This window comes from Vicugna pacos, chromosome 1 (genome assembly GCF_048564905.1).
Source record: "Vicugna pacos chromosome 1, VicPac4, whole genome shotgun sequence".
Taxonomy (NCBI): Eukaryota; Metazoa; Chordata; class Mammalia; order Artiodactyla; family Camelidae; genus Vicugna; species Vicugna pacos.
The window spans coordinates 1,205,659-1,220,809 of record NC_132987.1 but is presented as its reverse complement, the minus strand read 5'-3'; positions in this window follow the sequence as shown (position 1 = coordinate 1,220,809).

Sequence of the window (15,151 nt, the reverse complement as noted above, 5' to 3'; positions counted from 1 at the left end):
AACAAATGAAATTGAGTACAGAACATTGCATTTTTTACTTTCTATTTAGAATTCTCTTACAACATAAGGTTGCCCGCTTTGGAACATCAGCTTCACCAACACGGCACCTATCAGTGTGTTGGTGTGATTACATTTACACAGTGAATATAATCTGGGCTCCCTCAGCCCCAAACACTCCAGTGCAGAATCACACGCTGTAGCCATCTGTTAGTCACGCAAATACTTCTAAAATTATATGATACCAGAAAAGAAAGAAGAGTGAGAGAGAGATTGCCTTTATCAAATTTCCTTTCAATTCTAACTGCAAACTGTTGTTAAGCAGCTCTGGTTTCCTTTGGATATGAATAGATACATTTCTTTGCATGTAATCTGGGCTTTGGACTAGAACACCAAACCCATGCTGTCCACAAGCCACAAAAATAGTAGCCAAATTGCACAAGTGTGAAATAGTTTATACTTTTTTCTGAGAAAGTATCCTTGAATTTGGGACTTGGGCTGTGATTTTTGCTTTTTGCTTCCCCCACCCCTCTTGTAAACTCTCACTCCTTCCCACGTGGCCCCCAAGATTTCGTGGTCTCAAAGAAGCGTGCAAACACCCTGTTGGTCACCATGTACTGCTGCTATAGATGGAGCCCAGCCAAGCCCTAAAGGACATTATCAGAGAGGACTTCCTGGAAGAAATGGGCCCTACATTCAGTTGTGATGACAGAGTAAGTGTCAGCCAGGAGAAGGAGTCAAGAATGTGGCTTAGGTCGCAGGTGCAGCCCGGGCAGGGGCCTGGAGGCTTTTGGCGTGGGGACCCGGGGAGAATGCCCTGTGTGGTCCAGGGTGGAAGGTGCCCCTGAGTGGGAGGACACTGGAGAGTGTCCGGGGTGGACGGCTTTGGAAGAAATTGGGTTTTACTAGAACTGACATAGTAGGCAGTGAAGGGTGTCATTAGAAAGTGATCGTCAGGAAAGATACTTCTGGTTTTGCTTCTGATATTCTACAGACAGAAGGGTCGGAACGGGCGAAAGCAGGTGTCTGTCCCTTTGAGACCCAACCTGTCATTCATTTATTCATAACATGCGCAGTTCTGTGAGTCTAGGGGAGAGAGGTTTGAGCCACATTAGTAAGCAAAATGTATTTGCTTCTTGAGAGCTTAGCAGTGTCAGAAGTTGACTTAACCTAGAATGTTCTAGGAACAGAGGAACAAATTGTGGAGTTTGGAGGGAGGGAAGGCTTCCTTGGGAAACAGTCAAAATGAGCCTGGATGCAAGTGGGAAATAGGAGCAGGTCAGGGGGCCCCTGAAGTCACTGGGGACCTGTGTACTGAGGTGAGTCTGGGCGAGCAGTGAATGGGGTGGGGCTAGAATTCCACCAGTGAGACTCTGAAAGGTTTGAAGTGGGGGTGATGTAATCAAATTTGTGATTTGTGAAGGCTGCTGTGGCTCTGTGTGTGTGTGTGTGTGTGTGTGTGTGTGTGTGTGTGTGTGTGTGTGTAGCAGGGAAGAGGGGGAGGGTGCCACCAACTGGGGGGTCATTAGAAGAGCATTCACACGCAGGGAGAGGGGCGTCTGGGCTGCTTGGGGATGGCAGGGGCAGTGTGGATGCAGGATTTCCTTATGGGGAGGGCGTGTTAGCGGGGCCGCCCTAGAGGCAGCTTGTGGCAGGAAGAAAACTGATTGAGGCCACCAGGTGGACTTTCCTCTTCTCTCCTTCCCTGCCTTGTGTGATGATTTTAGCTCAGCCAACATTTGGAAAAGAAGAGCAAATTTCCAGGGTATCCCAGGACGTTGTTGAGCTAATTCGAGTGAGATATGATAGGATTTAGGTTTGTGTTCAGATCTGGATGTTCACTTAGCTAGAAACGTCCTGTCATTGCGATATCCATAGGGGTCTTTATTCATGATAAAGATTGCTTTCTTGGTGAGAGGAAATTTAATACAGCTGTTGTCTTTAAAAAAAATCATATCTTTTAAGAACTTTAATATTCAAAGTATAGGAATATATACAACTGTTAAAGTAAGTCTTTGGTGTAGTTTCTTTGCTTTCTGAGCTAATGTGGAGTTAGAACCTTTGCATTACTTAAGAGCACATCCTTGTCAACAGCACTTTAAATAAAGTGCTGTTAGTGAGCGCCCCAGGCCCTACCTCTCAAAGAACCGTTAAAGTTTGCTCTAAAATAATGAGGTCATAATGGTCTTGTTTGCAGAAATCAAACAGTAGGTTTATAATACGCAGCATAGCTCCATTTATAAAATACTAATAACTTCAAAATTAAGAAAGTGGAGGATAATTGATTTTTTTAAAAACTGAAACATAAACTTTCTTGTGCTAATGCTGCAACTGGAAATTTTGAAAAGAAAAATCCTACTGTAATATCATCTACGTGGAATTCATATATGAGTTTCACGTTTGAAAAGTAACTGCGCAGTGGTTTTCAAAGTCAGGAGCATTCCAGCTCAGTTATTGGCAGTGATGGTTGCTGATTTTCAATGGAAGAGCCTAAACTTGCCTTCTTAGCTTTTCTTTTCTTTTCTTTTCTTTTTTTTTTTTTGTAGTGAGAGGGTTGAGTAGTGCTTTGCCAGCATGATTTTGGGGCAATTTGAGGACAGATGTCGTGTACCAGCAGTGAGATATTTCCATGCATTTTATTTTCCGGACATCACCAGGGCACATGTGGGGTTTGTGCCTGCAGGCTGGGATGCTGTAGGACTCCCTATCCATCACCGTTATGTCCTGGAGCTGCTCCGGTCAGTGAATGATTTTCTGTGGCTTGGAGGTAATGCGGTCTGATGGAGATGATCAGATGTGCAGTTAAAGCGCTATTACTTGAAATAAGTGAAACCTAGAAACATGGCTCTAATAATACAGAATGAGGGAGGAGAATTGGCTGAGCTGCTTGCAGTGGGGAGTCTTCTCAGGTGACTCCCTCACCGTGATTCCTGCCAATACCCTCCCCAGCACTTCACGGTAGTCCTGCCGAAGCAAGCACGCACTTTGCTCAGAAACGCACTGAATTTCCTTGTGCCTCTTTTTGTTGGCTTTTTTTGAAAGCACATCTTGCCCTTTGCTTAAATGCCATTCATGCTAGTCACCTCTTACACTCATTCTTCTGGACTTCGTCCATACATAACTGCTGAATGGATGAACAGAATATAGTATCTCCATGTAGTGGAACATTATTCAGACGTAAGAGTGAATAAAAAAGAAAAAGAAAAAGAGGAAAATGAAAAAGGCCACCTGATTTGGGAAGTCCACCCCGACTGTTCAAACCGCCGTTTTCCCTTTGAAACCCAATCACTTATGCTCCACTCTTCTCTTTTTGATAGGAATTACCACCTTCTAATAATTTTTAACGTTTTCAAAAAAAAAAAGAGAGATGCTGATACCACTTCAAAATGGACAAGCCTTGATAACACCACGTTAAGTGAAAGGAAGCAGACACAAACGGCCACATATTGTTGATTTCAGTGATCTTAAATGCCCAGAAATGGCACGTGCAGAGGCAGAGAGCAGGTGATGGTTGGAAGGGGCTGGGTGGAGGGGGGTTGGGGAGTGACTGCTAGTGACAGGGGGAATCTTTTGGAGTGATGAAGTGTTCTGGAAATAGATGGTGGTGAGGGCTGCACAACCGTGAGTGTGCAGTAGACTGCTGTAGCTGTCTCTGGGAGGGCCTGTTGTAGGGCGGCTTTATTTTGTCCTCATCCTGCAATGTGAATGGTCATCTTGTGCTGTGGCCGTTTTACTCCTGTAAGTGGTGAGGGTCAGAGACTTTGTAGAGTCATGTTTCTTTGTTCCCCCTTGCTGAGTGTAGGCAAAAAATGTTTAAGCCTGGGAAAGCGCTCCATCTGCAGAAATGTCTTTTAGTTTTGCATGGTGTAAAAATCTTGAGAGCTTTTAATCTTTGAGGCCAGTCTGTATGGGGAAATTGCCCATGAAGCCTGGGTGAGACCGAGAAGAGCTGCGCTTCCGGACACTGGTGGGGATTTCACCCCCGTTCAGGCTGTGAAGGGCCCAGACCCGTGAGCGGAGTTGACAGTCGTGAATATTTACTTGTATCCACTGCTTTATCTTGGATATTAATTTCAAGCTGAGTCAGTTTGTGGCGGCAGCCTCATTCTACATCAGGAATTTATAGTATCTGCTCTTTGAGGTGAAGACCTGACAGACTTGATAATTTAACAGTCTATCTTGAATTGATATCTCAGATTCCTTTGTCAAAAGCAAAACAGCAGAAATACAGACGTCCTTTAATGACGATGTGACCTGGAGCAGGTTTAGTTTCTGTGCCTCAGTGGCCTTATCTGCAGGTAGGGAAGATGATAACAGTGCTTCCCTCAGAGGGGCTGGTGAGGGGAGAGTGAGAAGCACAAATGGAGGACGTACATGAGATGCTCATGAATGACAAAATTTAGTGCTGTCGGCCTGGTGATGCCTCAGGGGCAGAGATGTCAGAACAGAGCAGTACTATCCGAAGCTCAATCCGTGTTGTCATCTGTTATGATCAGTATCACCACTGTGGATTATCAGGTAGTTTTAAGACTTGGTGATATGAATTCGTGAATAATGTTAGAAGACTAGACATCTCAGATCCAGTTTACATAGTTCTCAAGATTTCTTCTGAGAAATGGATGGTTTCTCCCTCATCTTAAATCTGAGATGAGTCTCTAAAAAATTCTGTATTCCTCCATCTTTTTTCTTTAATTTGCTATTTTTTAAAAAACAAAGTTTTTAAATGGAGTTACTAGGGACTGAACTGAGGGCCTCATTCATGCTAAGCACATCCTCTCCCAAATGAGGTATAATCTTCCCCCTGATTTTTTTTAAACTTTACTTTCTTAGTATTCAGAGGTTAGAGGCCTCTAATTCTTTTTCTGGAGACTTGTCCATGAATCTGTAAATGTATAATTAATGGACAAAACATAGTTTATTAAAAAATCAAAAGAATATTCTGCAATCCATCCAAAAAAAATGCTCATGGACTTAAAATGTTTCTCCTTTAAGGTGATTTCTCCTTTTTGGTCTATCTTAATTTATTAACAGCCATCCTCATCATCATAATGACCAAACTCACTCTGAGTGGACACCTACCTAAGGCTAAAATGCTTTCCTCATGTTTTACTTCATAGCAGGTGTTTGAGGGTAGGTATCAGTGTCTCCTTTTTTGCAGCTCAGGGATTGAGAGATGGAGCAACTTGTCCCCAATCACACGCAGCTGGTGGTGGCTAGCTCGGTGCTGGAACCCAGGCTGCACAGGATGCGTTCTTAATTGCTCCTCTAATCAGCCTCCTGTTGAGTAGTTACCCGAAATCCTGTGACTCCATAAATGGCCGATTTTAGTGATCTCAGCCTGATGAGGCCTTCAAAGGAGAGACACCATTGAGAATGTGAGACAGAGTGGCATAAATTAAAATTGTACATTTTCACAAATGTTTAATTCTCAGTTAATTACTTAAAAAGTTAATTTCTTTTATTTTAGTGCTCTGTAAGCACTGAAAACAAAACATTAAAAATAATTATAGTGCAAAAGAGAAGTGGGCTTTGAAAGTCCAACCACTGATAATGATGTTACTTGTTTTTCTCTAGTGGCCCTTATTGTCAGAAACACTTACAAATACTGAATTTGTTTTATGTAGTCTTAATATGGAAGAAAAGTTTGTCAGTGAATATTGTAAGTAAAATCTTTACTCTTTTCTTTCCTGTTGATGAATATGTAAGTTGTTTTCATGGCTTAAGTACATTTCCTCATTTGTGAAATTGGAGAAATATCGTTTACCTTGTCTGACTGTGAGAGTTAGACGCCTTGTATACAAAGAACCTAAGAGGTGCTTAATAAAACTGTGCTGTCACAATGACAGATATTTTAGAAGGATCAACTCTGAATACTAAAGAGTTTCGCTTATTTCTGATGCATATTCAATATGTATATATATGATATATTTGAATATAGTTTAAAGAAACAAGGATTCATTTTTTTTAGTGTAGTATGAAGTTTTAATGAAATCTGTATCATTCTAGTGAGACATGGACTAGTTAAATTACCTTAATCAGATGACCTTGAAGATTATTTACACAGAATATGTATTGTTACAACTCTGAATTCATGTCGCCGTGTAACCATCCACTCAGAAATTTAAATTCGTGGGATTCTGATGAGATCTATTAAGTTTAGTAAAATCCACATTGATCATTTTCAGGGAATAAGCTTCTCTCATTTGTGATTAAAGAAAATTTTGATTTTTTTTCCTGCACTCTTAACAGGTTTAAAATATCAAAACATTGATTTGACATGTCACTTTTTTAATAGAGGGAATAAAGTCCATGCTGTTTTATTATGTAAATAAATGTTTTTGTAATTCAAGAAACTTGTATGATGTCCTGGTTCTTTGAGAAGTATTTTGTAAGATACTTAGATAACCTAATGTTGGAAAAATACAAACGTGACTTTTTGAATATAGGCATAGTATTGATCTGTTGTTTTTTGTACAGTGCAAGACATGAGGCCTAGGAGAGCTTTGCTTCCGATTGCCAGGAGGACAGATCCCATGTCTCAGTTTCCCCTCGAGTAAAATGAAGTGGCTGGACTGGATTCTTTCCTCTTCTAAGATGAGTTTCCATGAGCCTATGCCTTCTGTTTATATTCAGGAGTATTAGCAATATCAGATTAAATACTGAATACCCCTCCCTTCCCCGGAAGCAAGGTGCAGTTTGTGCTACATAAGCTTTTAGTTATCTGATTCTCGTTTCTGATCCTACAGGCAATTTTTGTGTTGCATCTTTCCCGGCAACCTGGAAGGTCGTTGTAGCCATAGGTGGCGCTGTTGCACGTTCTTAAGTCTTAATATTCCTGTTTGTAAAAGAAGGCTTAAACAACGTGATTTTATTTTGATTGCTTTGCTTAATGTTTCAGAATAGCCCAATGTCCATTATGTCTGTCTACCTGGAAAAATTATTCTGCTTATATCTTAGTTTTATTCTGTCATGTCACTGTGAACATTTCAGACTTGCTGTGCAAACAATGGAAAAATTGGTCTTGTCTTCCAGTGTTAGAAACCAGTGAGCCGGGATTTTATAAAACAGCTAGAAGCGGCCTCTGGAGCACCTTAAAGCTGAAAAGTGTATTGAGTTCCCTGAGTATTGACCCCGCCGCTGTGTGTTAATTGGTGGTAGGAGATTTGGTACATATACGAAGGTGTGTAGTTTTTTGACTTGGGTTTGCGTGCACGCGCTGCCACTGAGCTACGTGATCCTGAGTCAGTTCGTTTTGAGTTTTTCCCTCATCTGTGAGATGGGGACATTCGTATCTGCTTTGTAGAATTGTGAGAATTAGAAATTATTTAAAGTGTTTACCACAGTGGCTATGTCAAGAGGGCTCATAAATTTTAGGTGTTGTATTGGGTGAAGCCATCATTTGAGTCTTTGGCAATTACTAAGAAACAGGAAAATAAGAAAAGCTGGTTTTATGATGAAAGATATTTGAGGAGGTTCCATAGTTCCTATACCCATAATTTAGCATCAGCAGAGTCAGATCTGTTACACAGTCGCCCTGAACCAACGTTAAGCCACAGAAGTATTTGTTACTTCATATATGTTGGAGCTTAAGGAGATCCAATACTTATACACATGTTGTCTCCAACAGCCAACTGAGAGATGACACAAAAGAGTAGACAGGTAATAAATGTCTTCATTGTTACTGATGAAGCCAAGTTCTCCATGAACTTTAGGTCTGTGGGAAAATCCGTGTCATGATACTGTGTCCCAGTATTAGAGACTCATGCTGTCCCATGTAGCTCTGGGCCACAGCGAGCCTTCCCTTGAGAGGACCTGCCCCTTCATGCACAGTGCTGTCCTGCCATGGAGCTGAGCATGCCGGGTGCTTCTGAAGGGTGGCCAACACTAGAGGGAAAGGAAGGGTTACAAATGCCCTGCTTGTCTCCCCGGACTCACACCTCACTCTGTTAGTGCGAGGAGGGCTAACTGTGGGCCAGGGGCCAGGAGTATGAAGGGAGAAGCACACTCCATGGCCCAGAGGAGTGGTTAGGAAGCATCACCTCCCTCGGTTTAAACAGGTGGTCAGATGGAAGAGAAGGGTGCTCCCCAAGAGTTTATGAAAGTAGAAATAAGGATTTTCTTTGGGAATTAGACTAGCCAGGAAACACATAAGATGATTAGAAGGGAGACTTGTAAATCACTTTGATATTAAGTTGACGTTTGTTGAGCACCAAAAATGTGCTACATTCTTTTCTGAGTGTTTTACAGAAATGAATCCTTCAATCTTCTCAACAAGCGAGTAAGGAAGGTTTGATTTATATCTCAGGTTTACAGTGTTTACATTGAGGGACGCAGAGGGTAAGTAAGTTGTCCAAAATCACAGAACTAGCAAGTGGCAGAGGTGGTATTGAAACCCTGGCTGTCTGGTTTTCAGGCTCCCAGAGATGGGCTTTGGGTGTTTAGCGTTATCTGCATCCCTGAATCTCTGTACCTCTGTGCATCATTTAGCCCAGAAAGGACAGGGAAAGGAGAGTTACACAGGTGCTCATAGTCGTGTCTCGGCCACTGTCCACGGAGAGTGCACTGTGATTGGCGTTAATTGTTTTCCAGGCAGTATATCTGGTCTTACAACAGAAATTTAGTCCATTGAGTTTATCTTGAATCCCTTACTGCTCTGTTTCTGTCCACGCTTGCCATGTGACTGCCTGCCCGTGATTGGGCCATGGAGGAGAAACTGTACTCATGATTGAACTCTGATATTTCAGTCTGGTTCATAGTTTCACATCTTCTGTTACATTAATAAGTTAAGTTTCTGGTTTTCTTGCATCAGTGTGTCATGGGTTTGGTTAATGTGAAACCAGTCCATGGGAGCACAGGGGTGCTGACGGTATAATTTCTGAGCACTTTGTGGCACTTCTACCCATGCAGACCTGGCTGGAGGATGTCCGCCTTCTGCACTGATTTCCCCCAAAAGCAGGGTCCTCTCCCACCCCCGGATGTGAGGCTAGGAGCTCTCTTATTTAACCAGTCAGAGGCCAAGTCCACCAATTAGAAAATGATGAAGTACCTGGAATTGGGTTTAATAGAAGAAAAGGGCTTCCAGGTAGTCCGATGGGTTGTTCGAGTCCGTTTGGTGAAAAGCTGTCCAGTGTCTGTGGTTGAGCTGCTTCATTGCTGTTGAAAATTCTGGAGTAGATGAAGGGATTTTAAAAAGCAGAAAGGAGTGATTTCAGGTGGTACGTCCACACCGGTGAGAAGTGATGGATGACCACCTGTGTGAGGCATAGACAGAGTCTTACAAACTTCATAAAATAACTTTAAAAGCTCTTCCATCTGAGTGCACTTCATATGGGGTCTAGTTCATCACTGGTCGTGCTGAGAGGGCAAATAATTGATGATGGCAGAAAGGACACGGAGGCATCAAAAAGGTCTCAGTCATGTTCCCTTTTTAAAGGATGCGGCACAGTGTAATATATTTGAGCTGGTTTTTCACTGAACAATTTTTAGTGTTTTCTGGGACTCCCCAGTGCCCCAAACTTCCGTGCAGCCGGGTGTCCCCTCAGTGCAGCTCCGTCAGCGCTTGCCCTGGGTTGACGTGGTGTCACGGGGAGCAGGACGGTCAGCGTCCCCAGCTCCTCCGAGCTCCGTCCCCTCATCCGCAGCGCCGGGTTTCTCTTCCGTGCCTTCTTAGTAGGGTTGCTGAGAATCACACGTGATGGTGGTCGGGTGTGATTTGTGGTTGTCTCTGTGATTGGCATATAGCCAATATTTGATAGAAACACTGTTTTTAGTATAATTGTAGCACCTAGATTGCAGTGGTTTTTAGTCTCCATTTTTTATAACTTTTTTCTTATTTTTATATATGCACTTGTTTTTATTTATTTTTTTGAAGGTACTGGGGACTGAAGCCAGGACATTGTGCATGCTAAGCAGATGCTCTACAACTGAGTAATACACACCCTCCTTGTCTGCACTTGAAAATAAATATTGCTATACACAAAATAGCTCTTAAACACCATCATGGGACCTAGTCTCTATATAGACATTTGAAAATGTATGCTACTTCAATAAGAATAAATGTTGCTGAGACATACATTTCTGAATCTGTTATTGTGCTTAAAAACGATCATAGGTAGTGATAAACACGAATTTTTGATCCAGTAATTCTAAGGGTCTGTTTTTTCATCAAGGGAAATTTCATTCTTCAGAGAAGGCTAATTGGGTCTCTTTGGTATTTGTATGGTGTAGCAGATGATCAAGGCTTTCAAAAGGTGACAGTTTTGTATTTTAAACTAACTAAAAAGTTATCTTCTAGAACTTGTATGTACTAAGCTTGTGAAGTGCCCAGTAATCCAGGGGTAAGTGTCTGTCTGTGTGAACGTTTGTGTGTGTGATTTCAGGAAGGTAGAAATAAGTTCCATATAGACTTCGGATACCTTTCTCCTCCAGTTTGAGGTGTAGGCATATATTTACACAAATAAATTGATATTCTTTTGTCATTTGGCATATTGGTGGGAATAAGAGTTTCTCATACTTGTTTCAGAAGGGTTGGGGAGCATGAGCTTAGATAATGGGAGGAGAAAGAGGCAAGAAGGCACTTCAAAATTTTGCAGGATATGAGAAACAGTAGCTTTTCTTTTCTCTTTTCTTCTAAAGCAAACTGGCACTGAATTGTAACCAACTATTACTCAGAATTGCTTTTCTGATCAGATACAAGTGCCTCAGATTTTTCAAGGCAACATGAATGATGAAATGTGTTTAAGCAGTTATCTTTAAAAGTATTTTTATTTTTCAAGTAAAAGGCTATTGCCTGTTCTTTCTTCCAGCGGTACAAGAAATTCTCATTGATCTATGTACATGATCTATGTGCTTAGTTTGTATGGCTTTTTCTTTTAAGGGCTTGTTTTATTGTGGTTTGAATGAATGTTTAAAATTTCTGGATGTTGATCTTTAGAACATGCTGACTTATCAGAACTGTTAAAAACCTGATTTTTGTTTGGTCCTTGTTTGTTGGGGCAACCTATTGATTTCTGTTGTCTGTTAAAGAGAGAAATTCTTCCTCTAGCCTGCAGATCATTAAGTGAATGGTTAGGAGTGTGTCTTTTATATTATTTGAATGCATTGATCATGTTTGTCCAGTGAATTTTGAATTGACTCATTGTAATGACTTTGCTTTGGTTCTGTGGCTTTTGCTCCTCTGCACAAGAATTTGAATTCTCTGTTGCATTTTTATACGTGTTCTTCACAGGGGAAGAAATTTTGTATTTTTTACAAAGGTGAGTTTCCTATCCCCTCTGAATGCCTTCTGTAATTGATACAATGAAAGTCTGTTATTGCAGTGCATAATTATTTCATAAACTATGCTCTGGCATAATCAGAAACAATGACAAAGAATGATAATAAAAAATACGAAAACCTTCCTTCCTTTGAAGAATAGAAATCAGGTGGTCAGGCTCCCGCATGCTTTGTGCCTGACACACTTACTCTCATGTCATTGTGTATCATGATTCGGAGATGGAATTGCTTCAGGTTTATAAATTTTTGTTTTAACATTTGTGTTGAATTCTTTCTCCAGGCTGATGTTTCCTGCTGGGTTTGTCGAAAGAGTGGAAGGGAAACAAATGCTTTGTTTTGTTTTCAGGAGGCCTGAGTTGATGAGAAAAGTGTTGATGTTGGGCTGAGAAAAAGAGTGACACTCCCTCTCCTCCCGGCTGAAATTGATAAACAAGGAAATCAATTAAGTTTATCGGTATTTGACTAATAAAAGTTAGCGAGCCCAAGTTGGCTAGATATGCCCAATGAAAATTACTGAATTCACCTGCAGAATTAGGTGCTTTATCAAGTAGAAACTGCTTAGAGCAATCAGAAAAATCAGTAATATGATGAGATAAAAAGGGATTATAATAACTTTTATTTCTGAAACTTTTCTATGGTATGTTGTGTAGAGCTAATATTAAGTTTCAAGCACCAGGAGTTAAGAGTGTGGGTGATTCTGTAGGATCGTTATTCACTGATGTGTCTAGACCCTGCTAGAGTGGCTGAAGCTGGCAGGAAAAGACCCACAATAAGGATTTGTCATCCTAGGGTGTTCTCCATAGTGGTTCCATGTGGGAGCCCATGATTGGGTTAACAAATTGTAACACACCCCAGCCGCCTGTGAACTTTAAGAAGAAAAAAATGTGCTTAGAAACTGCTTTGCAAGCAAGTTCCTGTGCATCCTCACTCCAGTCTCCTTGCCTTAAAAAGCAGAGACAATGCTTTGCTTGCATAGTTGAGGTTTTAGATAGCACTCTGCTGGTTGCAAAGCAAGGACCGAGGCCCTTAGCTATAAACGCTGGTCTTGTGTGCTGTTAGATATTCTATTATCCCCAAAACAAGGACCTGGCTGGTCTGGTGGTCTGCTTTGTAATTCACATATCTAAAAATGTATCTTGTTCCCCTCACCCCATTACTTCCTTAAAATTAAACAAATCCTTTTTAGTCATTGTGTATTCTACAATCTCTGCCTCACCCTGTCTTTCCCGAAGTTCCTCCTTACTATCGCACAACTGTTACTGAATTTTTCCTTTGATTATACACAATAAATATGGGAGCATTTGAGAGGCTCTTGGAGTTGGCTCCCTACTCCCTCTCGATTTCTTGACTTTTTCCACAGAGTCTTGAATAATCATTCTGTATCGGTAAGACTACTGCCAGCCAGAACCCACAGTTCCAGGTGAGAATGATGCAGGCTTTATTTCTCCTACCAGATGGAGAGAGAGAAGAGAATTGAGATCTGCTCCCTCGTGGTCCCTTCCTGCCCCAGGGCCACTGCAGTTCACCTGCAGCCTTCTGGCCTCTGCTCAGAGGGCCTCTGTCCCAGGACTGACTGCAGCCTTTTCTTCCCTTTTCAACATTTGTTGTGCGTTTCAGAAGTTGGTCTCTTCTCTGCAATACAACACTGGCAGATTTGATGGTGGTCAGCGTGCTGGTGGGTAGTACTATGGGGACTCCCAGGAGCCATGCTGATTCTCCTGAGTCTCACAATCGGGGTTACAGAACAGTCGAGCACCGTAGGGAGCCCATTCACGTGAGGTCAACACAGCATTGTTTCACTTCCATTTTATTTTTAAATTTTCAGTGGAGAAACTATTTGTAGCAAATTGTTCCAGATTTTCGGCCACCTACTTTCCTCACCACGATTTCCTTGTTGGCTCTGGTACTTGTTTTAAGAACCAAGTTTCTTCTCTGTTCTTTTGTAGCTGCTGGGCTTGCCCAATAGTTGATCTGCATTTGAAGCAGAATGTTTCTTCGTAGTGTCAAACTGATTTTCGTATTTCTGAATATTTCATGTACACTCAGCAACTGTTTCAAGTGAAATGCTCTTGTCCAATTCCGGTTAACTCACATTTGCTGATCTCCTGCTATCATGCTGAGGACAGTTTCTTCTTCCTCTAACAAAAGTTAGCAATTTGCATTTACTATGGAAGGTGCTGGCCCGAGGTGCTTTTTTTCTTAACAGTTTTAATACAATTCACCCATTAAAATGTACAGCGGTTTTTACTCTATGCCCAGAATTGTGCATCGCAGTCAATCTTAGAACATTTTCATCTCCCCAACAGGAAGCCCTGTACGCATAAGCAGTCATTCCGATCTTCCCATCCTCCCCCAGCCCCAAGGAGCCACTCTTCTCTCTCTGTGGGTTTGCCTGAGCTGGACATTTCATGTAAATCGAGTCACTTCTTGTAAGTGGAGCCGTCTATTGTGACTGACTTCTTTCACACTGAGTAGCGTTTTCAATGTTTGTCCAGGTTGTGGCCTGGGTCAGTGCTCTATGCTTTGCTTTGCTGAATAATATTCCACTGTATGGCTGGGCCCCACTGTTTACCCATTCATCAGGTGACAGGCATTTGGGTTGTTGCTGCTTTTTGGCTGTGATGAGTTGTGTTGCCGTGAACATTCCTTTAGGAGTTTTTATGTGGACATTTGTTTTCAGTTCTCTTACGTGTGTGCCCAGACAGCAGAATTCTGGTTCATTCAGAAACCAAATGTTCAACTCTCTGAGGACCTGCCAGACTGTTTTCCAAAGTGGCCACGCTGTGTTACGTCCTCACCAGTAAGGGCTGTGCGCTCCACTTCCTCTGTGTCCTCATTAGTGCTTGTTATTCTTTTTTTTTATTATAACCTATTGTAGTGAGTGTGAAGCGGTTTCTCCTAGTGGTTTTGACTTCATTTCCTTTACAGCTAATGATATTGAATATCGTTTCATTGTGCTTATTGGACATTTGTATATTTTCCTTGAAAAATACCTTTTCAGATCCTTTATTCACCTTTGAATTGAGTTGCCTTTTTAGTGTTGAGATGCAGGAGTTTTTTTTTTTTTCTTACATTTGGAGATACAAATTCCTAATCAGATAAATGATTTGAAAAAATTTTCTCCTGTGTGTTGTTTTTTCACTTTCTGGATGGTGCCTTTTGAAGCAAAGTTCTAAATTTTGATGAACTCCAATTTATCTCTGTTTTCTTTGTTCCTTGTGCTTTTGGGGTATTATTTAAAATCTGAATTATTTTATTTAAACTTGTATATCTAAAATGACTTAATTCGTAGGACCGTTCTAGGAGATGGGTGTGGTTGTTCTCCCCAGCCTATGGATAGAAGACTGAGATGCAGAAAATTTCACTGACGTATCAGTGTCACAGGTACCCAGTGCTGTGGGAGTTCAGACCCTCATGTTTGTCCCCAGCATCTGTGCTCTTCACCACCATGCTCCACAACTGCCTGGAATCGTTAATGAAAACGTCTTTCCTTTTTTGATTTCTTGTTAGTTTGTTTTCTCATTGGGGACCTCATCTCCTCATTTTCCTTTTGGAAACCAGTGTAGGTTTATTTTAGGTCTCATGTAGGCAGAAGCATTGCTATCAGTTAACTTCTTTATTACTCACTCTCCAATGATGATTGTTGCTAGTTGACCTAATCAAGTCATGCTTAAGTCTTTCCTGCTCATGACACTAAAAACAGTCATGACTTACAGAATGCTCAAAGAAGGAAGTATTTGATTGATTTTATTTTGCTACCCAATCAAACCAATCAAATAAAAACTCCGGTGTTGACACAGACTATAAGCCCTCCAGGCTAGGGTCACTGTCTTCCTTGTGTTTCATTTGTTGGGTCACAGTGTCTGGATAGTGCCTTTGT